Source organism: Natator depressus, chromosome 13, assembly GCF_965152275.1.
Source record: "Natator depressus isolate rNatDep1 chromosome 13, rNatDep2.hap1, whole genome shotgun sequence".
NCBI lineage: Eukaryota > Metazoa > Chordata > Testudines > Cheloniidae > Natator > Natator depressus.
This window is the reverse complement of record NC_134246.1, coordinates 26,887,749-26,913,816: the sequence shown is the minus strand read 5'-3', so window position 1 is coordinate 26,913,816 and position 26,068 is coordinate 26,887,749. Positions and strand designations below refer to the sequence as shown.

At 44.8% G+C, this 26,068-nt stretch overlaps 1 protein-coding gene across 5 annotated transcripts in view; it reads left to right on the top strand.

Annotated features, from left to right (window-relative positions):
* Positions 1 to 26,068, top strand: part of RALY (RALY heterogeneous nuclear ribonucleoprotein) — a 270,120-nt gene that overhangs the window by 83,181 nt on the left and 160,871 nt on the right. For 4 of the 5 annotated variants that reach the window (XM_074970295.1, XM_074970299.1, XM_074970298.1 and 1 more), the window contains exon 2: positions 2,716 to 2,806. The exons of the other annotated variant lie outside the window; for it this stretch is intronic. The gene's annotated coding sequence lies outside the window, so the exon portion shown is untranslated. The remainder of the gene's footprint in view (positions 1 to 2,715; positions 2,807 to 26,068) is intronic. 5 annotated transcript variants of the gene reach the window in all.

The following is a 26,068-nucleotide window of genomic DNA, read 5'->3' as shown; positions in this document are numbered from 1 at the left end:
ATCATGGTGATTGCCTCCTATGTCATCTTGTATTTTATAGGTGTGCGTGTGAGGTAAATTGAATTTGGTTGCAGCATGAATGATGCTTTGCACCTTCCATCCAAGGATCCCAGCCCATTTTACAAACCTTATCTGAGTCTAACTCCATAGTGCAGGAGGCACCAAGAGGTGCAGCCAAAGTCATCTACTATGTCAGTGCTAGAACCAGGGAAGGAACTCACATCTCCAGAGGCCCCTTTCTGTGGCTTCAACGCCCAGCTGTCCCTCTTCCATCACATGTTTTCACATTCACACATGCTCCTTTTGGACTTTTCCCTATTTGTGAGGGGAGAATTTCAAAGGATTGGAAGTTTGCCTCAGATTAGGAGGTTCCATGGGTTTGCTTGCTTAATTTTCTGATCTAGGGAGGAAGGATGAAGTGGTTCAGCTCTTCATCCAAAATACCAATAGAACCTGTCTCTCATCCCTCCCCTTCCTCAACCTAATCCCATAATTCTCTGCACTTCTGGGTTCTACCCTGGAGTGGAAGCAGGAAATGCCCCAACCTCCCTGTGAAAGCCTGTTCTCATGACATTTCTACCCTGCTGTTGCAGAGCTCAGGGGTTTAGATAATCATGCAAGCTTCTGAGAGGTCTTGCCAACCCATGGAAAGGTCCAGCTAATATGAATGATGGGCTTAACCCAGCTGACGTTGACAACAGCATGGCCACTGACTTCAAAGAGAGCAATATTGGACCCTATGAGTACCTGCAAATTCATAAAGCACTTCACTGTGTCCTTTAGGATGGAAGAAAGTGCTGCTATATGGAAAAATTACCTGATCTATAGCCTCAATCAATGTGGAGGCTCCATCACATACAGCTCTGAACCACTGGGCAGCTGAAGATTATTTTCTTTAGTTTGCAGTGGGATTCTAGCTCATTAAATAGGTGCAAACGCTCTATTGGTGAAAGCCCAGCAGGTTGTTACCCTGTCTCCCTTTAACATCAGCAATTTGGACCTTCTGCAGTTTGGCTGCACGTCAGAGCCTGGACGGAGTCTCTAATTAGCAAGGAGCAAGGCAGGTTTCTCATCTGGCAAACCAGACTAATGAACTGACCTTCCACTTCAACATTTGTCATCATTGACAGGGCCCTGTCCACACCTGCTGGTTTTCCATCAGGCAGTTTGGCTACCTGGATATCTTATAAACAATGTGAACAATTTTATCTGGAGTTGAATGAAAAAGTTAGTAGCCGGGGACGGTTATTTGGGGAATCTTTACGCATTTGGGGATTATGGGAAGAGAGCACTGGTGCTGATTTAATCCCTGCATTTGTACCTCTTCACTTCGCTAATCCCAGACAAAGCAGATTTGATGGGTGGGGACAAGAGAACTAATTAGATATTTTTATATAGTGAGTGAGGCACTGGACTGAAAGTCAGGAGAACTGGATTTGGTTCTTGGCTCAGCCACTGATCTGCTGTGTGACCTTAGACAAGACACTCAGTCTCTCTGTTTCCCCTCTCACCCTTTGTGTGCCTTGTCTATTTAGACTGCAACTCCCTGAGGCAAGGACTGTATCTTACTATGTGTTAGCGCCGTACATAGCCCAGTGGGGCCCCGATCTCGGTCACGGCCTGTATGCGCTACCAGAACTAAGGTCCTCACTTGGATGAACCTCAGAAAGGGCTTGCTTTGAGTTTGGTTCTGTGTGGGTGAGATTTTGGTGCAGGGGTGGGTCTCACTTTTTAGAAACCGTTTTGCCCATCTCTGTCATAAAAAAACATTATCTGCTCTGCTTGAGCACAAGGGAGACTTGCGCAGGAGGAAGGCAATTTGTGAGGGCAATGGGGAAGTAGCTTCCATGCTCTGTAGCTATGAGGGTGTCCCTCCACAGCAAGTTGTGGGCCTGTGATTTCCTGCAGGTGCAGCTATTGGCTGTAGAATTCTTTACCTGATGTCTCCAATAAGAACTCCCCAGTCTAGGTATTTCTTCTCATGCCTCCAAAGGGGAGAATCAGTTGCATCATGGGAGATGCAGTCCAGCAGAGAGACCAACCCACAGGACAGAATGGGGGCACAAGGCACCTGAACTAAAACTCCCATCAAGCACCCAGCAGCTCAGGCAGACACAGATTAATATTGCAGTGACCTGAAACAAAATGCTTCAATTCAATTCAACCATCCAAATTTCTGTGATTTGGGTCAACCTTACAAAAATTTTAATTTTGATTTCTCACCAGGAAAATCGATAATTTCAGCAAAATTTTACTGTGGGAAAAACTTCAATTTTAGCAGAAAGCACTTTTCCCTCTGGGGAAAAAAAAGTTTTGGTGGAAAATTCCTGCCCGGCTCCAGTAATCAGTTAACATGACCTCTACACATGAATTCACTTAAAATGGTGTGTTCAGTGGTATTTCCCCACAACAAGGCACTCTCACTCAACTACCCACCATGTTCTCGCTGTGTGTATAATCCATGCTAACACAACGTAGCTGTATGTCCTCCCTGGTAAGAGCTAGTCCTTTAGACTACGAAGCTCATGCTTTGGGATCCAAAAGTCCTGGATCACTGCAGGCGACACAACCAGCAGCAGGCATTGTTAAATGCATTTAATTCCACTGCAGTATATGCCGGCCCTGTCTGCTGTCCCTTGTCTGCTGAGGATTACAAAGTGTTGGATTATCCTCTTACCACAACAGGCAACAATTTGTGTTTCCTGATTCTTGTAGGTCGGAGCCGAGTCCATAAAGGGATACCGTGCCTGCTCCCGGACTGGTGACAGGAAGGATTAACCGACACAGACGCCAGACACCATTCCCGGTGAGCCACTGATCATATCTTCTGTTACACTTTAGAGTCAAACGAGTGTTATCTGAGAATGTTTGCATTCTCCTGCTGACATTGTGCTGGTGAAACTGGAGGGGCCAAATGGTGGTACTCAAGGGGGGATTTAACCAGGTTTCTAGATCTGTGGTAACAACTGGTTGCATTAATGTAAGCATCCCCGAGACCTCTGGTTACTCTAGGGCTAGAGTGTGGTTCTGACCGGCATGGTGCCCAGGGACTAGGCACAATGGAAATACTGGCGCTCAGGGGGAGCCAGAACACTGAAGGGCTAGTGCCGCTGCCCAAGAGGATGACAGGGATAGATCAAAGCCTTGCTCTGGTGTCTCTGCACTGTCCAGCAGAGCAAACTCTGCATCCTTTCAAACAGTGGTAGAAGGGCTGCACTCCCTCTGTGTTTCCTGGAGCTCTGGTGGGGCCATGCCAGGCTGAGACACTGCCTCTGGCTCCCCGTGCTCCCACTGGAGCAAGGCAGCTCCACCATCCCTCAAATCTTAAAGGAGCACTTAGCATTTAGGGCAATAAATAATTCAGCAATAAGGACCATCAGGAAGGGCATTTCCAGGATGTTAATGACTGACGCAAAACCAGTGATTAAGGGTATTCCTTCAGTGCAGACTTAGCTCAGGTGATGGGCACTTGGGCCACCCTAACCCGGGTGTGAGCTGCCACACTGCAACAACCTGCCACTCTGCAATGCCCTACCACAGTTATTCTGTCCTCACTGGCGCTGTGCTCACCCATGGGCGACACTAGGATTTCTGGGGGCAACTTCAAGGGTTCTTTGTGCTGCAGTAAACTGAGCTGCTCTAGTGAATGGTGGGAGACCCTGTCCGTCCTTCTGGTCACGCAGGGGGAATTGTGGGAAGGCAGTGGAAGGTTATCAGCACTCGAGTGATGTAGCCTGCATCCTCTCCCCCACTGCAGAGTGAGTGGGTTACCAGCCTGAGTGAAAGCAACACCTGAGCTCTAGCCTGCACACCCAGCTGGGCAAGCCTAGGTTGGAAGCACCGTCACACGGGGGTAAGAGGGTTTTGTGTGTGGACGGGAGGAGGGTTCGGAGCAACACCTGGGTAGAAGCCCAAGCCTGCAGTGAAGTTATACCCTAAATATCAGGAAATGCTGATCCTGGGGTCATTGTCACTATGGGAACTGGAGGGCAAACTCCTGAATGCTCCCTCAGGATTTTTTAGACCTTACTACTCAGACAAAGCTGCCCGTCAGGATCTTTCATTGGGCAGACTCTCATTGCCTTTGTTGGGAGTTTTGTGTCTGTAAAAACTTGGAAAGAACTCCAGGGTTTGATCCATTCAGAGATTTGCTTGAATAGGGACTGAATGAAGACTTCAGGATCTACTCCAAAGCAATTATATTTGTGTATGCTGAGTATGTGGCACTGCATGTTAACATGGCTGCGGTGTTATATTTGTAGCAGTGGCCTTTTCCCTCATTGCATGGTTGGGGTTTATGATCGTGATGAAAGGACCTCAAAATCTTCACATGTTCAGTTCAGATAAGCCCCCGAAAGTTCAGCTGCATCTCTGGGCGTCTTGAATCTTCTAAACATGGGAACAGTGAAATTCTGGTACCACTGGCTTCTGTTTGAGATGGCCATAGAACAAAAGAAACTTTTTTGTCTTGGAATACCAAGGTTCTCACACTCCTGACCCCATGCAGAAATACAGAGGTCCACGAAACTGAAAAAGAATCAAGGAACAAAAAGTCATCCAAACTTTTGCAAACCTGAAATGCGGATCAGAGAATTGAGTCCGAGGGGGAAGGTTTAGAACTGTTCTTATTTTAGCTGAATCAGTTTCTGCTTCCAGGTTAATAGAAACTCCCTTTTCCCCATACTATTAATGAAAAAGTCTTGACACAAAATAGAACTGAAAAGTTCCATTATATAGGCAGAATAAACAAATGGCGTAACAGAAGACCCTATTCTTCATGGATAAGGGAAATACTGTGGTGTAATTAGGCTTCAGTATGAAAATTTAAATGAGAGGATTCAGCAGCCTGGAAGGAAAGGTTAAGAATATTTTTGTAAATATCACTACCAGCAGTTATTTAAGTTCAGTGTGACCATGTGTGCAATGAACACCCTAGTGCCTTATGGAGCTTCATTTTTCTTCACAGTATCTACTGTGTCCGGCCACTGTTCTTCTGTGCCCTGACACTGCTGAGCTTCATAACTGAAAAGAATGGCTTTTGTCATTCTTGAGCGATGTCAGCACAAAAATCTCAGGACCTGAATGCAGCAGATCTTTGAACTGCAGAGCCCTTACCGTCCACCGGCCTGCTGAGTTCCTGAACTTTCCTGCGGGAAGGGTGGCAGCTCTCCTGCTGCAGAGGCTTGTGTCTCTTTCATTTCTCACTCCCCAAAGAGAATTCAGAGCTAGTGAAATAAGAGTTTATTCTAGACAGGCTCATGAAAATGCCATTATTCTGGCAATCTGGGAAGGGCAATGAAAATGCTCATTATTTGGAGTGTCCAGAAAGTGTTGTGAAACCACCCGTTATTCTGGCGATTCAGAAAAGGTGCCAGAATACCTGTTGTTCTGGCAATCAGCACTGGTTGTGAAAATGTCCATTCGCTGGTTGTGTGGATTGGAGTAGTTCTCGTACTGCCAGTGTTTAAGTTTCTCAGGTGAGAGTGGATGAATGAAACTCGGTCTCCCCTCTCGGAAACCAACAGTGTCTGTGAGCTCCATCACGGGGTCTAATTGCAAATTAATCCAGACTCTAATCACTTGTTCAGGTCAGTTATTAGCCAGGGCTGTTCCTGTCCTTTCAGGATTAGTACAGCACTCCATAGCACTATAAGCTGTGGCCCGCCGGTGACCTTCTTAGCCCCCAAGTGGGCGAGGGAAAGAAGGGGTGTAACGTTTCCATATTTGGAAAAGACAAGGTGTGTGTGTGGCGGGGGGAAATGGCAAGTATCAACATTTTGAATGTATGTAGCAGACTCTGCCTGCAGTTGGCATTGAGCTATTTCGGTTACTGATTATTGTAAGACTTGTGGCTGAGGTTGTGTGATTTCAACATAAGAGTTAATGGAGTTGCGTGATGGAGTCAAGAAAAGCTTAACTGTACGGACGAATTATCCTTCTGGGCCTATGAGATCTTTGTCAAGGAAAGGAATGTGCAGTAGGATAACAGATATATTTGGAGTGACTACAAAGCTGTAATTCACTCCCAGGGCTCCACTGATGTCATAAACCACGAGAACACAACTTCAGCACTTTAGGAATGGAAGCACTGAGCAAAGCCTTGAGAGTGAATTTAGCCTAACATCGACTCCTCGGCTATCAGTTGCTATTTAAAAGGCTCACTTTGCAACTTTAACTTTTCAACATGAGATAGGCAAGTGCTTTGTACTTTGGCCTGTTGGCGGCTGGCGGGTACTCTCCATCTACCCAGTTCTCTGTTTCACTCTACATGATTATAATCAGCTGATATGATATCACAGTGTGATGCTGGATTGCTGTACGGTTTTGGGTGTGTCTGATGGGGAAGTTGGGGAGTGTGTTTCAATCTGTCCCCACTTAATTTTTATCAATCCACATTGTCTGATACTGTGACATCACTTCCAGAAGCCAGGCTAACGAGGGAGGAGCTGTGCAGCTAATGACAACTGTTATTGTTGTTAGATCAGGAGGTTAGGATCCCAATGTGCTGTTACTGGCTCTGCCACTGTTTCCCTTTGTGACCTTGGGGAAATCACTCAATCTCTTTGTGCCCTTCTGTCTGTAAACTGGGGGTATTAATAATACAGTCTTCAGGTTCTTGTGGTGCCATACCATGCTTTAGAAAGCACAATGGAAAAATAAACAAACACCAACAAATAATCAAAATCACCCTCAGAAAATTCAAAATAAATAAAACAAATTACGTGATTCTGTTCAGGACGAAAGGGCACAAACAGGATAAAGGTCTGCCGAGTCCAGTGGTATATTCTGCAGTGTCTACAGCACATAATAATAATAATAAATTTATATTATGGTAACACCCAAACATTCCAACTAAAATGGGGTTGCCCTTGTATTGACTGCCGTACAAACATGGACGAGATAGGCCCTAGGTAGGAGAACTTACAGGTACTGATGGAAGAGGGGAAGTGGTTAGGGCCTGAGGCTGGCATGCTGGCGACCTGGGTTCAACTCATCAGGCTTCCTGTCTGGCCTTGGGCAAGTCACTGTGTGCCACAGTTCTGCACCTGCAAAGAGGAACTCATGATGCTTCTGTACTTGAGGTGATTGGGCGGTTAGATAGGTTAAAATGCTCCTGTGTTCTGGTAATGGTGACCATAACAGTACCTTAGCTAGGTGCCTTTTGGCTGAATAATTTGACTAATGTGCTGTTATTTCTCGTTCTGGAATCAAGGTGGAGAGATTTCATATGTAATAAGATCATGATTAATGTTTAGAAATAGCCCTAGCCCTGAAATATTTCAGACTAATCTTCTTTTGCCCTGCCTTCTCTCAAAATTTATATTATCCAAGTTCAGGTTCCCCAGACACTTTCAAAAAACATAATTCTAAGCATATATAATTCCGTCTGCTAGGAGGGCATGAGGAATCTGAACTTGGATAACACATATTATGAGAGAAGACAGGGAAGCAGATGATTAGTTGGAAACATTTAAGTTTCAGGGCTTCCTTAACACCTAATTCGCTATCTGATTTTATATAAAATATACCGTGGAGAGCTGGATTTTCAAAGTGCTCACTATTGACTTCAGTGGGAGCAGAGTTAGTCCAGTACTGAGTGTTTCTGGAGATCCCACTGTGTACCTATGAAGGTCAGTGTTCGTCACATTTCCTATTTCATCCCACTGAAGACCAACTTCTGGTCTTAGAATTGTTGTCATTGTTCCCTAGGGTTGGAGGCCAAAGTCCTTTGCAGAAAAAACAAAGGATTTGGATTTTGTTTGGGGCGGTCTTAGGCTTTCTACTGTCCCAAGGTAAGGTGCCATTGCCTGAGCACACTGATAAAGCTGGTGAAAACAGAACAACATATTTCTGTATTTCCTTTAGCTCTCTGTGGGGGGGGATTAAGGAAGTAATAATCTAGTTAGTGGCAGAACTTTGCATTGAATTGCTCTTGGTAGTTTTAACCAGGGCTGACTAGATAACTACCCATTAGTAGATAACAACTAATTCCTCTGACTGTCCCATACCTTTATCTGAGTGACACCATGAAGGAGGAGAATGGGATCAATCCTAAAAATATGGCACCACCATTTAGGGGTGGATTGTGACTCGTATCACTCATCTGCAGAAGGGTGTAATCATCCCTGATATGCCCTTATGGAATCTACCCAGTTTGGGGGTCTGGGTGTGCAGGGTTCCTCTCCTGCACACTCCCTCCCCAGAGCAGGTGGGTGGGGTGCGGTAGGGGACAGGTGGAGTCTTGGTTTTTGTGATGTCCGGTGATCACTCAGGCCCAGACAGACGGAAGTCAGGAGCAGGGCTGCCAGTGGGGGCAGTTTGCCTTGGACCACCCGTTTGAGAGGGCCCCAAGCCTGAGGAGTTCTGTGACTCAGCACACCAGGTTGTAACGTTTGGAACGGGGAGCCGGGCCCAGCCAAGTAGCACAGGAGCCAAGCCACCATTGTGAGATGAGTCCATAGTGGGCTCGCTCTCCAAACCCCCTCTTCTGCAGGGCCTCCCTTCAGCAGTAATATTTTTGGGGGCGCGGGGAGCGCTCAGTTTCAGATTTTGCCCCGCGTTCCCCAAACCTGTGAGTGGCCCTGGTTAGGAGCCTAAATACTTCTGAGAATCTGAGCCTTGCTCCTTACGGTGCTTCTAAGATCTGCTTTATTCTGCGTTCATTTCCAACCAACTGTGCATAACAAGAAGAGCTTCTGCAGCACCCCGCCCAGGCTCTGCCTGGGACACTCAGCCCTAAAGGCAGAGTCCCCAATACCACCGCTCCACTCCCCCAGCTTGCCACCTGGAACAGCTGAGCAGGACAGGGTGCATTGTGATTTAATATTGGTACAATCCAGCAGTAAATTACTATCCTCGCTGGGAGTGGGGAGGGAGAAGGATGGAAGTTGTATCTCAAGGAGTGTATCAGAGGCCCAGTGACTCCAGGGGCCGCACAGCATCCACAGAACTCCTTGCTCAGGACTGTGCTAAAAGTCAGGAATGAGGCCCTCTTTCATTTTATTTATTCAGATTAACTATACGGCACTCATGAAATGCTCTAGGCCCTGATCTTGCACTGTTAGAATCGATGTGAGCTTTGCCATTGACTTCAAAGAATCTAGCATCAAGCGCTAAATGCCCTACAGCAGCATGATGTTCTCTCCTTCCCACTGGAATTCCATTATAACATGGTTTTTAAGTGGGAAGGCATGCACTTGAAATAGTTTGTGTGGATTGACTGCGTGCTGGTTTTCAGCTAGAGGTTGTTGGCACGTCTGAGGTTTGGGGGGATAAGAAATCTGGGTGATCCACGGTGGTCCTGTTACTGGTACCTTTGTGGGGAAATGTTTTGGCTCTAGCAGCAGAATTTGGATCCAGATTTTGAAGACCCCAGTTGATTCATTGTAAGATCAGACGGGGCCATATGAAAAATTCAAGTCCAGATTTCAGCATCTTGGAGTTGGGATTTTGGTTTGGGACTTCTCTGCTGTTGTGATGTTTATTGAAAGTAGGGAGATGACTGGATAGCAAGTGAAAAACAAGGTTGCAGGGCCTGTTGCCCACCACAACACAGAGGAAATCACTTGCTCACTTACTGCATCAGGGTGAGAGCCTTAAATAGCAGGTGGTATTTGAGCACGGATACCTGCCAAGAACAGGTTGAAGGAGGAGGCATGAAGAGGTGCTATGGCATTAAATTAACTAATGTTTGTGAAGAGCTTTGGCATCCTCCGATGGAAGGGGTGGTCGCATTGCACAATATCAGTATTTTTTAGTGGAACTGTTTCACCCATTTCTACTAATAGCAACCTTGATAGCATTTCTCCCTTTACTTTGGATTGTTCGTATTCCAATCCACACCCTAATCAAAGGTACTGGGCTGAACTGAGAGATGATGTGTAAGGCCTTAACTTGGACTCGAATTGACTCTTAGAGGAGTCTCCATTTCAATGTTGGACAGTTACATCCACCGATTAGCATGCTAATTACACTGCCGTAAACCTCAGTTTTTGACCTATTCATGTCTTATTAAGAAACACGTGCACTGAGCCAAATTCTGCCCCGCTTTACTTTTCCTCACTTCAAATGAGATGCAAGCAAGGACTGGTACGGAGCTCCAGTTGCTGCTGTGTTTGTACAGCACAGTGTGGCTGGTTTGGCAGGGCTGAGAAAACACACACACAGAGTTTGATTTCAGAGCCCTGCTCTGGGGAAACCAAATGGGACTATTTCACTTTCTTTCTGAATATTGGAGTCTGAACTTAGCAGGATCCAAGTCTAAAAATATCCCCCCAACCCTCATCCAGTCTCCTCTCACATCACTTTGATCAGCCTGCCAGGGAGCTAGCCCATGGAAGTTTAAATACGAGGGAGACTGCAGTCAGTCTGCATGCCCTAGTCTAGCCTGTAAGGCTCAAACATGAAATGTTCTACCCATGCCTGACTAGCCCTGGGTGGTGAGAAGGAGTTGGTCCTATTTCAAATGGCTTTTTCAAGGCCAGTATTGAGTGGGCTGAGTTTGGGATTTTCCCTGAATTTTTCTAAAGCAGAAAATAACTTCCTGGCTCTTTTAAAACACTGAAATAAAATGCAAAAAACAAAACAAAACAAAAAAAACCCAGGGAGATTTAGGTGAATTCACTCCTGTTTTGTGGGGAGGGGTGCTGTCTGTGTGTCTATCTATATATTTATCAATGCCTCATGGTTCAGTCTGAATTCAGATGCCTATTTCATCAGAATTCTAAGGAACCCAAGTCTAATTTCCTGTGACACTTGGGACAAGCTCATCTGTCAGGATAGAAAGAATCATAGAATATCAGGGTTGGAAAGGATGTCAGGAGGTCATCTAGTCCAACCCCTTGCTCAAAAGCAGGACCAATCCCCAATTTTTGCCCCAGATCCCTAAATGGCTCCCTCAAGGATTGAGCTCACAAACCTGGGTTTAGCAAGCCGATGCTCAAACCACTGAGCTATCCCCCCCAGTGATGCCCCCTCTTTGTCACATGCCGTGGAGAAGCCCTGCTAATGGAGAACGGGAATTTCTGCTGGAGAATGCCTCAACTCAGGACACTGTGGGATCCAGTTACCTACAAGCTCAGCTCTCTGTGTAGTTTGTTAATGATCCTAATAAATTCTCAGTGAACAATCAGCATCTCTCACATACGCTGCACTTTGTGCATGAATCAAGAAAGCGTGGACTCCAGAGGCAGGAGGAAACTGGCATAGAAAATCAGCTCCTTTTAAAAAATAATCCCCTGGATCAGTCAAGAGGACGTGGCAGGGCAGCTTAGGTGACTCTTCATCGTAGGCTGTGGAAAATAGAAAGTTTTGTTCTTCAAACGCTGAGAGCCCTTTAATCTGTACCTAAAAAACATAAAGGCAAGAACACAGCTAGAATCCTTTCCAGGTGGGCCCAGTCCAAGGATTGCCTGCAGCTGTTTGAGCTGAAAAGAATTAGCTAACAAGGTCTGTCTGCATTGTTCATAGACTATAGAGTGGATGCTGCTCTCAGGCTGGTAATTCACGGGGAATAGGTGGCACCTGAAATAAATTTGTGTTTGACCAGTGAAAAACAGGCTGTGGACTATGGCTGGTGAATGAGAAAACCAAGATTAACAATATAGTGGTTTGGAAAGCCTATGCCATGACCATTATCAGTGCAGACTTACTTTAGATCAGATAAGTTTAGAACCAGAATAAAAGACTATGTCAGTGGCAACAAAACTCATTAATTTGCTTGGCTGGACCCACATCAAACCAGAGTAAGGGATTGTCAAAGAGAAGATTATTAGATACAGTTTGGCTCCTGTAAGGAAAGGAGGATCCATATGCAAAATTCAGATCCAGATTTCAGTCAGCTCCACATTTCTCAGGTGGGAAAGCCCCTATATTTCTTTCTTCCCACATATGTTCCACCTATGCATAGACTAGCTTGCTTGGCTTTGAATTTGAATCTAAACAGGACTGATATGGCATCAAGTTTTCAACTCAGAGATGAGCTCTGATGTGTTAAATTTTTCATTCTTCATTGACTTTAGCTTCAAAGAAATTTCTGTTGAGGGAGCTCTTACATGAGTATGGCTGCCACGCTTGCACTGCTGTGCTCATTGTGAATGAGTGAAAGGTGGACAGAGAGAGATTCCAATTAAATTATGATAATAACCTCAATGGGCAAAGATTCAAAGATCTCTGAATGGGTAGTTATCTACTCAGCCCCGGTTAAAACTACCACGAACAATTCAATGCCCAATCAACCGGTTACAAAAGGATGGTTGTAGCACCATTGTGCCCTGAATCTTTTTAACCGATACAGGCTCATTATCTTACTTGGTTTTGTTTTTAAACAAAGCATAATCATACCTCCAGGTTCTCATCCCCTCTACCAAGACGCTGAGGAAACTCGGTAGGTTTTAAACACCTGGAAATAGATCTAAAGACAATGCCACGCTGGAAGCTCTAGCTGGGAACAACCTTCAGACTCTCAGCCCTACAACTACTTATTTAGCCCAGAAAGGGAGAGTTGGAGAATTCAGTCATTTCTTTGCATACAAGAATAACAGCTCGCTCGGTGCAGTTAATGGAAAGCAAGCGTCACACAGAAAAGGAAATATTTTTTTCACATTGCATGTTGTGAGCCTGTGGATTACAATACTTGCTCTTTGAGAACTGAAGTCCCACTTCAACCTAAGCACCTGAACTTCAGGCATATGGGCCCATATCCCCAAAGTTATTTAGGCACCCAATTCCTATTGATTTTGGTGGAAGTTAGGCACCTAAATGGTCCACAGAGTCAATGGTAACACTCGAGCTTAGTTATGCATGTGGTTAAGTACCTTGCTGGATCTGGGCTTATGTTCTATAGCAGACTTATAAATAGGTTCATTAATTTTATCATGACCAATAAAAAACATTTGTTATTGTTAGAGCTGAGTGATTAATTCATCCTGAATAATTTATTCGGTGAATTAGGTCTAGTTCTTTACACATAATGTCTGCCAATTGCTATCTCATCAAAATGACTCATAGTCAAACTGGGCTGGCCCTTAAAAGGGGCAGGCCATCCTATGACAATCAGACCCAGCTGGGAAGGGGCTAGGTAATCCCTATACAAGGGTGAGAGAGTTCAGGAGAGAGAGCTGCAGCAGAGAAATGGGTTCTTGCCGTAGGACCTGACGCAGGGGGATTGAAGTGAAGGATGTGTCCTCCAGTCACCACTGAAAGGGTCTGTATACACTGCAATTAGATGCTGGGGCTCGGGATAAGGGGCTGTTTCACTACAGTCTAGATTTCCGGGCTCAGGCTGGAGCCTGGGCTCTAGGACCCTGCGAGGTGGGAGGGTCCCAGAGCTTGGGCTGTAGAATGAGCCCAAAGATCTACACAGCAATTAAACAGTCCCGTAGCCTGAGCCCCGGGAGCCCAAGTCAGCACGGGTCAGCCGCGGGATTTTAATTGCACCATAGACATACCCAGAGAGGCCAAGGGGAAAGCTTCTGGGAGCAGTAGCCCAGGATGAGCAGAGGAACTGCTTATGTTTTGCTTAAATATTATGTTGGAAGAATAAACTATGTCTGGAAAGGTTATCATTTGTATTACTATACTGCCTACGAGCCCTCATCATGGACCTGGAACCCATTGTGGTAGGTGCTGTACAAACCCAGAACAGAAAGACCGATCTTTGCCCCAAGAAGCTTGCAATCTAAGGCCTGGTCTACACTAGAATTAGGTCAGCATAACTGACTCTCAGGGGTATGAACAATCCACCCCCTGAGTGTTAAGGCAACCTCAGTAGTTAAGCCAACCTCAGTAACCATGTAGATGGTGCTAGATCGACCAGTGATTACTGTGGATAACCTATGTTGACAGGAGAACCCTCCTGTCATAAATATAAAGGGAAGGGTAAACACCTTTAAAATCCCTCCTGGCCAGAGGAAAAACCCTTTCACCTGTAAAGGGTTAAGAAGCTAGGATAACCTCGCTGGCATCTGACGAAAATGACCAATGAGGAGACAAGATACTTTCAAAAGCTGGAGGGGGGGAGAAACAAAGGCTCTCTCTGTCTTTGTGATGCTTTTGCTGGGAACAGAAAGGAATGGAGTCTTAGAACTTAGTAAGTAATCTAGCTAGATATGCGTTAGATTCTGTTTGTTTAAATGGCTGAAAAAATAAGCTGTGCTGAATGGAATGGATATTCCTGTTTTTGTGTCTTTTTGTAACTTAAGGTTTTGCCTAGAGGGATTCTCTATGTTTCGAATCTGATTACCCTGTAAGGTATTTACCATCCTGATTTTACTGAGGTGATTCTTTTACTTTTTCTTCAATTAAAATTCTCTTCTGTACTTTCCACAGTATGCATCCGATGAAGTGAGCTGTAGCTCACGAAAGCTTATGCTCAAATAAATTGGTTAGTCTCTAAGGTGCCACAAGTACTCCTTTTCTTTTTGTGAATACAGACTAACACGGCTGTTACTCTGAAACCTGTCTTTTAAGAACCTGATTGCTTTTTCATTGTTCTTAAGATCCAAGGGTTTGGGTCTGTGTTCACCTATGCAAATTGGTGAGGATTTTTATCAAGCCTTCCCCAGGAAAGGGGGTGTCGGGTTTGGGGAGGATTTTGGGGGGAAAGACGTTTCCAAGCGGGCTCTTTCCCGGTTATCTATCTGTTAGATGCTTGGTGGTGGCAGCAATAAAGTCCAAGGACAAAGGGTAAAATAGTTTGTACCTTGGGGAAGTTTTAACCTAAGCTGGTAAAAGTAAGCTTAGGGGGTTTTCATGCAGGTCCCCACATCTGTACCCTAGAGTTCAGAGTGGGGAAGGAACCTTGACACCTCCCATCAGCATAGGTAGTGTCTGCACCAGTGATACTCAGACTGAGACTCGCAAGCCGCAAATGGCTTTTTAATGTGTCTCCTGCGGCTCTCTGCAGCACATGATATTAAAACACTGTGTGATTTCATTATTAACCCATCCAAGTTACTAACCAATCAGAATGCTTTTATTATGTTATTAACCCCCAATTAAGTTATCAACTTCCACTAAGTTATTAATGTATTTTCTGTGACAATAATATCTATATATAGTACTATAGTAAATGAAACAATGAATTCACACTGCTGTGGCTCTTTCGGGTAACGCTGATTGCTAATTTGGCTCCTAAACCACTGAGGTCTGAGTATCACTGGTCTACCTTGAAGCGCTACAACGGTGCAGCTATGCTGCTGAAGCTATTTAAGTATAGACATACCCTAAGTGTAAGACAGGAGGCAGCAGAGATAGATACAGAAAGACAGCGGAGTACAATGAAACAGATTTGGGCATGACAGTGAGTTCTTCCCGTGAAGGTGGGGGTAGAGATTAGAGACCTGGCACATCCTGGTTGGGGTTAAAGTAAAACTGTCTTTATTTCCTGTCTACACAGACTCTTGCTCCTTACTCTACATCCCCTAGTGGCTGCTCTAAACATTCACCACTACCACCATGGTTGGGAGAATCAAACTGAGTGAAGGGAAACTGAGGCAGCAGCTACCTTGCCGCTAGACTGGGCAAGAGAGCACTGTTACACTCATTAATTAAAATTCTCTAATGAAACATTTTTTTTTCACTTTTATTCTGTTACTTGCTGTTGGAAATTAGCTGTGTTTCTCAGTTGAGAAGTGATCACGCAACTCACGCTATTGTTCTGCACCCTGATAAGATAAGCATAACTCTTAGATCCAAGTTTCAGGTGCAAATGTTTGTGGTGAGTGAGTTTAAAACTTGTTTCCCAGGAGCACTGGAGTGGGGAAGCTTCAAGATTCTCTTTCTGAGAGCATTCATGACAGCGTGTTTCAATCACATGCATGTTCATGGAAAGGGAACACAACAGCAGTCAGTTTGTACAGATGTAAAATGAACAATCAGATGTTCCCCCCCCCCCAAGATTCCCCCAGATTAGTAGCTGGCTATCCGTCAGGACATAGCTGACAGCCACTGCTCTTAAGAGTGATTTCTTTCTCTCCTGGTATAGCATTACACCTCTGGTTTCACTCCCCCTGAAACATCAAGTACTGACCATTGCTGGTTCCGTGATAATGGACTGTACTGCCTATTGGTCTGATCTGAGATGGCAGGCCGTAAATCATTGTGACGGGGGAAGGCCAAATACAAGAGTGGGAACCATGTGCAAAGCATTTATTGCCTTTCCTATCAGTTTTGAGGAAGCAGTCACAGCCCCCTCCACAGAAGTCTGCATGTTACAGAAAGGAAGGTTGGCCCACTGGTTAGAGTGTTAGCTAGAGACTGTGTTAGCTAGAGACTTGGGTTTGAGTCCTTCCTCTGCCCTGGACTTTCTCTATGACCTTGGGCAAGTCACTTAGGCCCAGATCCACAAAGATCCAAAGGATGTTAGAAGCCCAAGAACCTTTGTAGATCTGGGCCTTAATCTCCCTGGGCCTCAATTCTCCCTCTGTAAAATAGCTTATCTCCCTATCTTCCCGCTCTCACAGGGATGTTGTGAAGCTAAACCCACTGAATTCTGAGGTGCTCAGATACTATGCTAATAGGGCCGAATAAGTGCCTGAAATAGGCAAACTCCCAATTGGAGAGGGAGCACCATGACTGTCGCTCTTAGTAGGTACAAGAGCTTGGGGTAGTAAGGCATAAGGCATCTCAGAAAGCAAAGGGAAATAGCGTTGGGACGCCCTTTTCTGATCATGAGCTACAAATTAAAAAACAAAACCCCCTAAAATAAATAATTTCTCTCTCTCTGTATATCCCATTGTATGCATCTTTCATCCGACTCATTCGCGAGACAGCGTTGCAGTGTGTATGATGGGATGTGACGGGCATAACCCTGTCTGATGCATCGAACATGACATGTGAGCCTAGGAAATTAAGGAGCGCAATATGGTTTGGTAGTGAGCAGAGAGGGACAGACAAGCAGATGGACACACTCTTTCGCCAGTGAAAAACCAGGCTTAACGGTGGCTTCCTGCCAGATTTGAAATTTTGGATTTGAAAGAATTAGCTAGGAAGTTGCTCCTTTTGCCATCTCTGTTCTGCAGCATCCCATTATTGCACATGATTGTTTCATCAGGCATTGACCTTTCTGAGGCTGGGATGTGACAGCACAGAAAGGGCACTAGCATATGAAATGTTATTCTATCTGGAAATTTCAGGTTGCAATTCCTTTGCACTATGTACCTCAACGTCTTCAGTATGTTAGTGTAGACCCCCTACCCCCCTCCGGGCTTTCGGGAGGCAGTAAGAGTGGGGATTGTTTATTCTTCCCACACCATGTCCTTTTGTTTTCATTACAAGAGCGAAAGGTATGTTAGTAACCAAGGTCAGAGATACAGCGAGGCTGAATTCACGATGTTGTGCCTAATCTTCAGGGACAGATCTGGGGCTTCGATCTGGCCTTGGGAGGCAAGCTTGATAGGAAAGAAAATGCAGATTCTTTGTCACATACAAGTAGCTGTTCTAGCCTGCTTCTGGAGCGGGGAAGAGAGAGAAAAAGGGCCTTCACTGATTGCAGTCTTGATCATCCACTTGTCTGTTTCTTCTTCCTAAATTCCTATGCTTTTTTCCATCCTGCCCCCTGTGTGTAGAGAAAACTCCCCACCAAAACTGGTAAAGCTGCCACCTTATCCTCTTGTAAATCCCTAATTAAAATCTACCTCTGCCAGGACGCTTATGAATCACTCTTGTCTGGCATTGGTCAGGCAAGCGTCAAGCTGTGATTTCAGCTTTCCTGTCGGTTCTATTGTTAACTCATCCTCCCGATCTATTCCCCCATCCCATTCTGTCTGATCTAAATTAGCTGTTGCCACTCAAGAAAAAGATCTTGGAGTCACTGTGGATAGTTCTCTGAAAACTTCCACTCAATGTGCAGCAGCAGCCAAAAAGCCTAATAGAATGTTAGGAACTATTAGGAAAGGGATAGAAAATAAGACAGGAGATATCATAATACCACTATACAAATCCATGGTGCACCCACACCTTGAACATAGTGGAACAGGAAAAGGCTCAGAGAAGGCCAAGAAAAATAATCAAGGGTATGGAATGGCTTCCACATAAGGAGAGATTAAAAAGATTAGGGTTCAGCTTAGAAAAAAAGACAACTCAGGGGAGATATGATAGAAGTCTATCAATTCATGAATCGTGTGGAAAAAGTGAAGAGAGACACGTTATTTACCTTTTCCCACAATACAAAAATCCGGGGTTACCTGATTAAATTAATAGGCAGCAGGTTTAATACAAACAAGCAGAAGTACTTTTTCACACAGTGCACAGCCAACCTGTGGAACTCATTGCCATGGGATGGTATGATGGGTTAAAAAAAAAAACTGGATAAGCTCATGGAGGATAGGTCCATCAGTGGCTATTAGCCAAGATGGTCAAAGAGGCAAACCCATACTCACGATGACCCTAAACCTTTGACTACCAGAAGCCAGGAGTGGAAGACAAGGGAAGATCACTTCATAATTGCTCTGTTCTGTACACTCCCCCGAAGCTTCAGTACAGGTCACTGTCAGAGACAGGCTACCGGGCAAGATGGACCATTGGTCTGACTCAGGATGGCAGTTCTTATGTGTTGTTCTCCTGTCTTACATGCAGGGACTCTCTTCTTTATGATATGCCTATATAGCCTCTAGCACAATCGGTCCCTGATTTCTGTTTGGGCTTCCTAAGCATTACTGTCATAAAAATGAGTAATATAAAGAGAACCTGCTTGGAGGAATAATTGGTATATTTGATGGGGCCTAGTTCCCCCCCATGATGTGCATATTTCTCCCCCATGGATGTTGCTGGAAGCTATGTACCCATGTCAAAGGGAGAGCATAGATCCTTTTATGTTTACAGCTTTGGTGCCTTAAAATTCCCTTGCCCTGAAAGGTGGATTGCATTGTATAACTGTGAATTCCTGTGGGGTGGGGGTGGGTGCAGCTTACATATCCCCTTCCTTGCGGGACTAGGGGGGCTCTAACTCCAGGCCAGTGTTACTTGGGAATGAGTAGATTCAACACTCTGATCTTTCTCTGGTTGCTGCCAGTCCACGGATGTTTCTGGCTGCTACTAGCTTGTCCATAAATATCATTTTACAATAATTTCCACAGACACGGATGTGAACGATAGTTTGATTTGCCTGTTCATTTTCTTCTCGGAGGCACTGCCATTCAGCTAGTCTCACTGCCTGGCAGGCGTGGGCCAGGGTAGACAGGGTCCCCTCAGTATTGAGAAAGGTCAGACACTAAGAAGCACCCTTCGTCCCCATACTCCAGTTTCCTGACCAGTAATGAAGGATTCAGAGGGAAGCAAAGAACCACATCTTAATATGCCAAGGATTCAATTAATCCCTGCTCTGGCATAGGGACAAAGTAGAGGTAGCTTTGGGCCACTGTGCAGGATAGGGCCGCCCTAACTTGCAATGCTGAGGTTAATACCCCTATGGGCCATTTCAGGGCTGCAGAACCACTGGGGCATAAAATCAACCTGGTGACATCTACTCCCACTCATGCCCGCTCTTGGGGAGGCTGCATAGGCAGTGCAGGGCTGGTAGAGCTTTAGAGCCTACATGGTGCAAAGAGGCCACAAGGTACTGTTAAACCAGGATCCTTGTCTTTAGTGCAATGCTATACGTGGCAGAGAGAGGGCGACAGTGAGCTTGACACTTGGTGCTCTGATTTTCACATACATAGCCACACAGTGGTTGTATTTATTGGATCCAAATGTCTTTTGACCCAGCCAGAAGCAGGAAATACCAGAGACCTCACATGAAATCACTTGAAAAAACATTTCATATTCAAAGATGCTAACGTTAGCTGGCAGTCGCTACAGGTCAAGAGGGGAAATATCCCTCTAATTACCAGCTCCTCTCTTGCAGCTCTCTGGAGTTGGATTATAATATATGTGGCAATGTCTAATTTAAAGGTCTTGTTAATATCCTATTATTGAACAATGAGTATTTATAGTCGGAGAGGCTAGTAATTAAAGGAATGAGATGGTTTTAAATTGCCAAAGTTTAAAGTGTTGTTACAGTCAAAGAAGTAACTTTAAAAAGAACATCTTCTCACGGGACAGATCTGCTGCCTGTGTGACTTTAGAGTCACATCTGCTTACTGTATGGACAAGAGCAAATGTTTGTGGATGTTAGTAATCTATAACACCATCTAAGAGAGTGAGCAGAACTCATGCACCATCGACAAAGTGGTCCGCTATTTCTCAGCTTTAGAATCCTTATTTCTGAGGATGATTTAAGAGGCAAAAAAACCACACCAGGATTTTCAGTTGCAGGCTTAGTCAGTGGATGTTAAGAAAATTAGGAAGGGTAGTCTTGCAGGTAAGCCACTGAACGGGAGATCTACGTTCAACTGCCTGCATCTGCCTCAGAATCCCTTAGTGACCTTGAGCAAGTCATGCAGAACCCGACTCAGCAAAGCGCTTAAAGTGAAGCATGTGTTTTACTGAACTGGGCTGTTCATCTCTGTGCCTCAGTTCCCTGTCTGTAACCAGGGGGTGGTAATCCATCACTTGCCTTGTTTGTTTAGACTGTGAGTCAGCAAGGCAGGGATTGCTTCCTACTATGTGTAATGCAAAATAAACAGTCATTGATCCAGTCATTTATAACCTGATTTCAACTGAAGTCAGAGAAGGGTGTTAGGGAAGAAAGAGGTTGGGGAACCCATTTAGCTTTCTCTGCTTTATGCTGAATTAACATTTACTGTGAGCCTATAGTACTTTCTCCAATAAGTGCTCGTGTAGAGCCTGATTCACAGCCGGCTGACGCTGATAGGAGTCTTTTCATTGACTTGTATGGACTTTAGATCAAACTCACAATGCCTCTCAGAACATGCTCCTAGCTGCTCTTTGCCACCATTGTTAGTGTGTCTCCATACAGAAACTGCTCTCTGTTTAAAGAAATTGCACTTAATTTAATTTGGCCAGTCTGGGGACAGTCTAATTGCTCGATCACCTCTTCTGGGTTGGGCTTTGAATTCCTTTAGTATTTCTCCTCCTCTCCTCTGGGGTGTGTATCTGTTTTCCTAGTATCTGTTTCCCACTCTCCTTTGTGAACACTGAGTCAGATGATTAATTTAAGAGGAATTAAAGGCGGACAGGCTCCAAATTTTGTCCAGTCTTAGGTTTTTATAGTGTACTGTATGTGATTCCAAAGTCCTGGCAATTCTTTGTATGGGAAGTATTTCCCTCCAACAAATGATTCACTGCTCTTTTTCTACAAGTTGCATCCCTAGTGCTCATGATGAACAACCCTACAATAACAGAACAGCAGGTGAAGTCAGATGATCACAACCAAATCTACAGTAACACACCATCATACACTACTCGGTGTTCAAGTGCAACTCTAGATTAATAAACCAGCAAATGTGGTGCAGTGCTCATGAGCGCCTCCATGATAACACAACAGCGTACACTAGTCCGTGTTCATGAGCAACCCTACAAAAACACACCAGCGTTTAAGAGCCAGTAAGGAAGAGATGCTTTAGCAAGGAAGCTGAGCTGCATTCAAGCTTCCAGAGAGGTAGCATAAAAAAATGAGGGTTGTTTTTTTAATTCTAAACATTAGTTTGAGTGTGTGCTTTCCCCTTTGGCCATCTGGTTTATGCCAATGCTATTGCTAATGGCTGCAAAGATGGGATGAGGCTCTAATTTTAAAACAAAAAAACCTTTCAGTGCAAAGCTTGGGTATTGAGAATGTTTTTGTTCTGTTCTTTGCAATGCTGACAAGCTTCTTGTTATCCTCTCTGTCACAGGACTGGATTGCCCTTTAAGGGAATTGTGTGTACCCTCCACCTGTGACTAATTAGCTGCCTGCCCTAGGATGGGTCTGAAGTCGCAGATCAGGTGATAGCCTGCAGATCACCAAGGGCCAGATTCACAATAGTGACTCTAAGGGCCTCTTTAGGTGACTATGTCTAACATTCAGGCATCACTGACATCCTTAGTTCACTGCTCAGCTGCTGCCTAACCCTGGAGGTGCCTCCATTTCTGCTGGATGGGGTGTGCAAGGTGCCTAAGGTCCTGACACTGCCTTACAGCTCATGAGCCGCTCAGAGCCATGACTTGTGCCTAATCACCAGTGAGATTCTCAAATTAGGCCTTTTCCTATCTCACCCACAGGGCCCAATCCAGAGGGTGTGCTCAGACCCCAGCTGGAGCAGGGGATGTCAGAGTTGCAAGGCTCCTGGCTTGATAACTCACCGAGGCACTGTGGGAGCTGCCGGCCACTCAGGGAACCTCGTCAGGTTCATTTAGAAAAAAAATTGAAGCGGAATGTCCTTTGCATTGGTTTTAATGAGAACTTCAGACCAATGCGGAACTATTTTTCTTTTAATTTGAGAATTGCAAGTTCTGACCCACCCTAGCTTCTACTTCCCCTGTCAATCAATGCCCTGGCCTATTCGGCCATACCTCGGGACTCCTTCAATGGCCTCTTGCTTCTCATATGCTTGAAAACATGTCTGTATTATTATCAGACCCATGTGTGCAGTCAGCCCTTTCATCCTCTACCTTGGCTCCAGTTACTGTTCTCAACCCCTTTGTTCACTGCACTCTCTAATCTTTCCTCTAGGCCACGGTGTTTTATGCTTCAGATATGCCTCCCTTCCCTTTAATTAATTTTTTCTTGGCACTATCTCGCTCGTCCCTGTTGCCCTGTTCTATTTAATTTATTGCTCACTGGCCATCATAACCTCTGGGCAGGCCTCTAATTTATCGCTCCCCGCTTCCCATTTCCCCTCTGTGTCCTTTTCCTTTATTGATTTTTTTCCCCCATTTGATTTCACCCAGCACTTCCAGTTTTATCTCCCCTAAATTGCTCTGCTGAATTTATTTCTTCTCATTTGGGGTTTTGCTTTCATATTCATTATTGGCACAGCTGCACTGAGATTGCTCTTTGTTGCTCTCTGGGAGTTAGGTGACTAAATACCTTTAAAAATCTGGCCTAAATCAGGAGTGGCTTCCATGTAAGTTCCCATATTAGGGAAGGAAGCGATCCTTTTCCAGTAGCATCTTCCTAAACCCTGTTACAGGATTTGTGTCCCCCAATAGGGGAGCAGGGCTTCTCAGCTGAGGCACCTTAAAAGTAGGTTCTGGTACCCCTCAGAAAGACGCAGATTAATTTCTGATAACTTGTGCTCTGATAGCTTGGCAGCTCCAACGTGGATATGAGAGAGGCTGAGAACCCCTTTGGGGTGAAGGGCAGGAGTGGTTTGACGTGCTGGGGCTATCAGATGGCAGAACCTGTGCTGGCGGGGTCCCCAGAGGGAGCTGTATTTGTGCTCCTGTTGGTTCTTTACCCCTCCTCAGTACTAAGCAGTAAGTGAGCAAACCAGCTGAATCTGCCTTGTGGAGGAGGGAGACTCCTTGGCTTCCCCGAGTTGCTTTCCAGGAGATTTGGGAGCTACTTGGTGGCCTGCATTTAAAATGTATTGGGATATTTTTGGGGCAGGGGAGTTAAGGTTCTCTCTAGTGCTGTCAATTAATCTCAGTTAACTTATGCGATTAACTCAAAATAATTAATCGTGATTAAAAAAATTAATTGTGATTAATCACACTGTTAAACAATAGAATACAAATTGAGATTTATTAAATATTTTGGGCTGTTTTTCTACATTTTCAAATATACCGATTTCAGTTACAACACAGAATACAAAGTGTACGGTGCCCACTTATATTATTTTTTATTACAAATATTTGCACTGTAAAAATGATAAACAAAAGAAATAGTATTTTTAGTTCACCTCAACAAATACTGTAGTGCAATCTCTTTTTCGTGAAAGTGCAACTTACAAATGTAATGGTTTCTTTGTTACATAACTGCACTCAAAAACAAAGCTACGTAAAACTTTAGAGCCTACAAGTCCACTCAGTCCTACTTCTTGTTCAGCCAATCACTAAGAGAAACAAATTTGTTTACATTTATAGGGGATAATGCTGTCCGCTTCTTAATTACAATGTCACCTGAAAGTAAGAACAGGTGTTTGCACGGCACTACTCTAGTTGGAGTAGCAAGATATTTACGTGCCAGGTGCACTATACATTTGTATGCCTCTTCAGGCTTCCGCCATCGTTCCAGAGGCCATGCTTCCATGCTGATGACGCGCGTTAAAAAAATAATGTGTTAATTAAATTTGTGACTGAAGTCCTTGGGGGAGAATTGTATGTCCCCTGTTCTGTTTTATCTGCATTCTGCCATATATTTCATGGTATAGCAGTCTCGGATGATGACCCAGCAGATGTTGTTCATTTTAAGAACACTTTCACTGCAAATTTGACAACATGCAGAGAAGACACCAATGTTTAAATAATTTTTAAATAAATGGTATTCTATTATGGTTTAACAACCATATAATAGCCATAAAAAAATTAACAGATTAATTTTTTTAATCACTTAACTGCCCTAGTTCTCTCATCTCTTGCTGTAACAGCTTCTCCCCACCACTGTGAGGGATGGATAGCCACCAGCGATTGGAGCAGGATGTTCCATCTTCCCTCATCTGGCCTCTCCTCCCTGGCTACTGACATCTGGGACCTCAGTGCTTTTCACACCCCTATTCAGAGCCACCTACCTCTAGCCTGCTGCCCGCTTGGATATTGCTATGTGTCTCCCCTGCACCTCTCCTTTCTCCTGCCCCTGCAGATGGGGTGGGGGGAAGTGTGGAGTTTCACAGGAGTCCCCGTTTGAATTGGTCTGCAAAGCGCCCAGGGTGTGCTGGAACTGGCCTGGTCTGCAGGGACTGCCACGCTTAGGGAGAAAGCTGAGGGGGCTGCTTGTGTGCTGTTCTGCTGTTCAAAGTTACTAATAAAGGCAAATCTCAGGAAGGGATTAACTTTAGACTATATCATTGCTCAGTTGATTCCTCCCACTAAGCACATGTTGTGTCTAGGGTGTTAAAATCTCTCTTCATGCAGCTCTTTAGTTTTTCCTGATCTCCCCCTGATGCTGCACCTTCTGACCAGGTGCCCTGTACACCCTCTACCATCCTCGAGCCACTTGTGATCTCATTCTGCCAGAAGTTCATGTAATGTTTTGTGATGTCCCGTCTTCCCTGTTTGCAGATCAGAAATGAGGGTGGGCAGTTTTGGTGCCTGAATGGTGGAGGGGGTAGTGTTCTACTTGCACAAGACATCATGCCAGAGCAGGAGCTCCCCTCCAGCCTGGCCAGCCTGGCACTAAGTACATGCACACTCTTGAAAATCTGGATCTAAGTTTATTCTTCACTTGTTTGCTTCATGCAGATGGAAAGCCCAAGACAGATTGGTGAAGAAGACTTGTTCTTCTTTCCTTTATTACATTTTCCGTAAATTTGCTCCTGGTTAAAGATGGCAGCTTCAGAGAGTGAAGAGCTCTCTTGCTATGGCTGAAGGACACCAGTGCTAGATTCTCTATGCTGCTCAGCTGTTCTCCCTCAAGGATAGTCTCCATGGATCACTAAGTCCTTGATCTTTCTGCTATGGATGCCAACGGGGGGTAATTAGTGCCAACTCAAATGGCAACATTCTGTGATGCAGATACCTGCACACCAGGAACTATACTGGGACCACATAGGCCACCATATCACCCATCAAATGGAGACCGCACTTGGCCACTGCTAGGTTTAGTATCAGGAAGTGATGAAGGTGGAAGTTACAGCTCCCTCTTGGTAGATTCAGTAGAAGAAGGCAAATGCTGTAGACACAAGCAATTTTCTGGTTCCTTCCGCATTCCGTTACCCCGTTTCATAATTAGTTTAGATACCCAAGTGGTGGGATGTCATAGAAACCCCAATGCTAATCATAATCTGCCCCTGTGCATTCAGGGGCAAATCCTCAGTTGGTAAAAATTGACTTCCGTGGAGCTATGACCATTTAAAGCAGCTGGGAATCTGCCCTCCGAACCCCTTGATTTATGCCATTATTTCCTTACATGCCAAGTTTTGGTTGTGAATCAGAAGAGGGAGACAAGTTCTCTGTTACATCTGGAGCCTATTTCCACAGATACCTCAAAAAGCCTCATTTTAATGACAGCACAGCCCTAAACCTACAGGCAGCTCAGAGACTGGATACAGCAGCTTACATTTCATTCATGTTGGGAGCCGTTTTTCCTGTG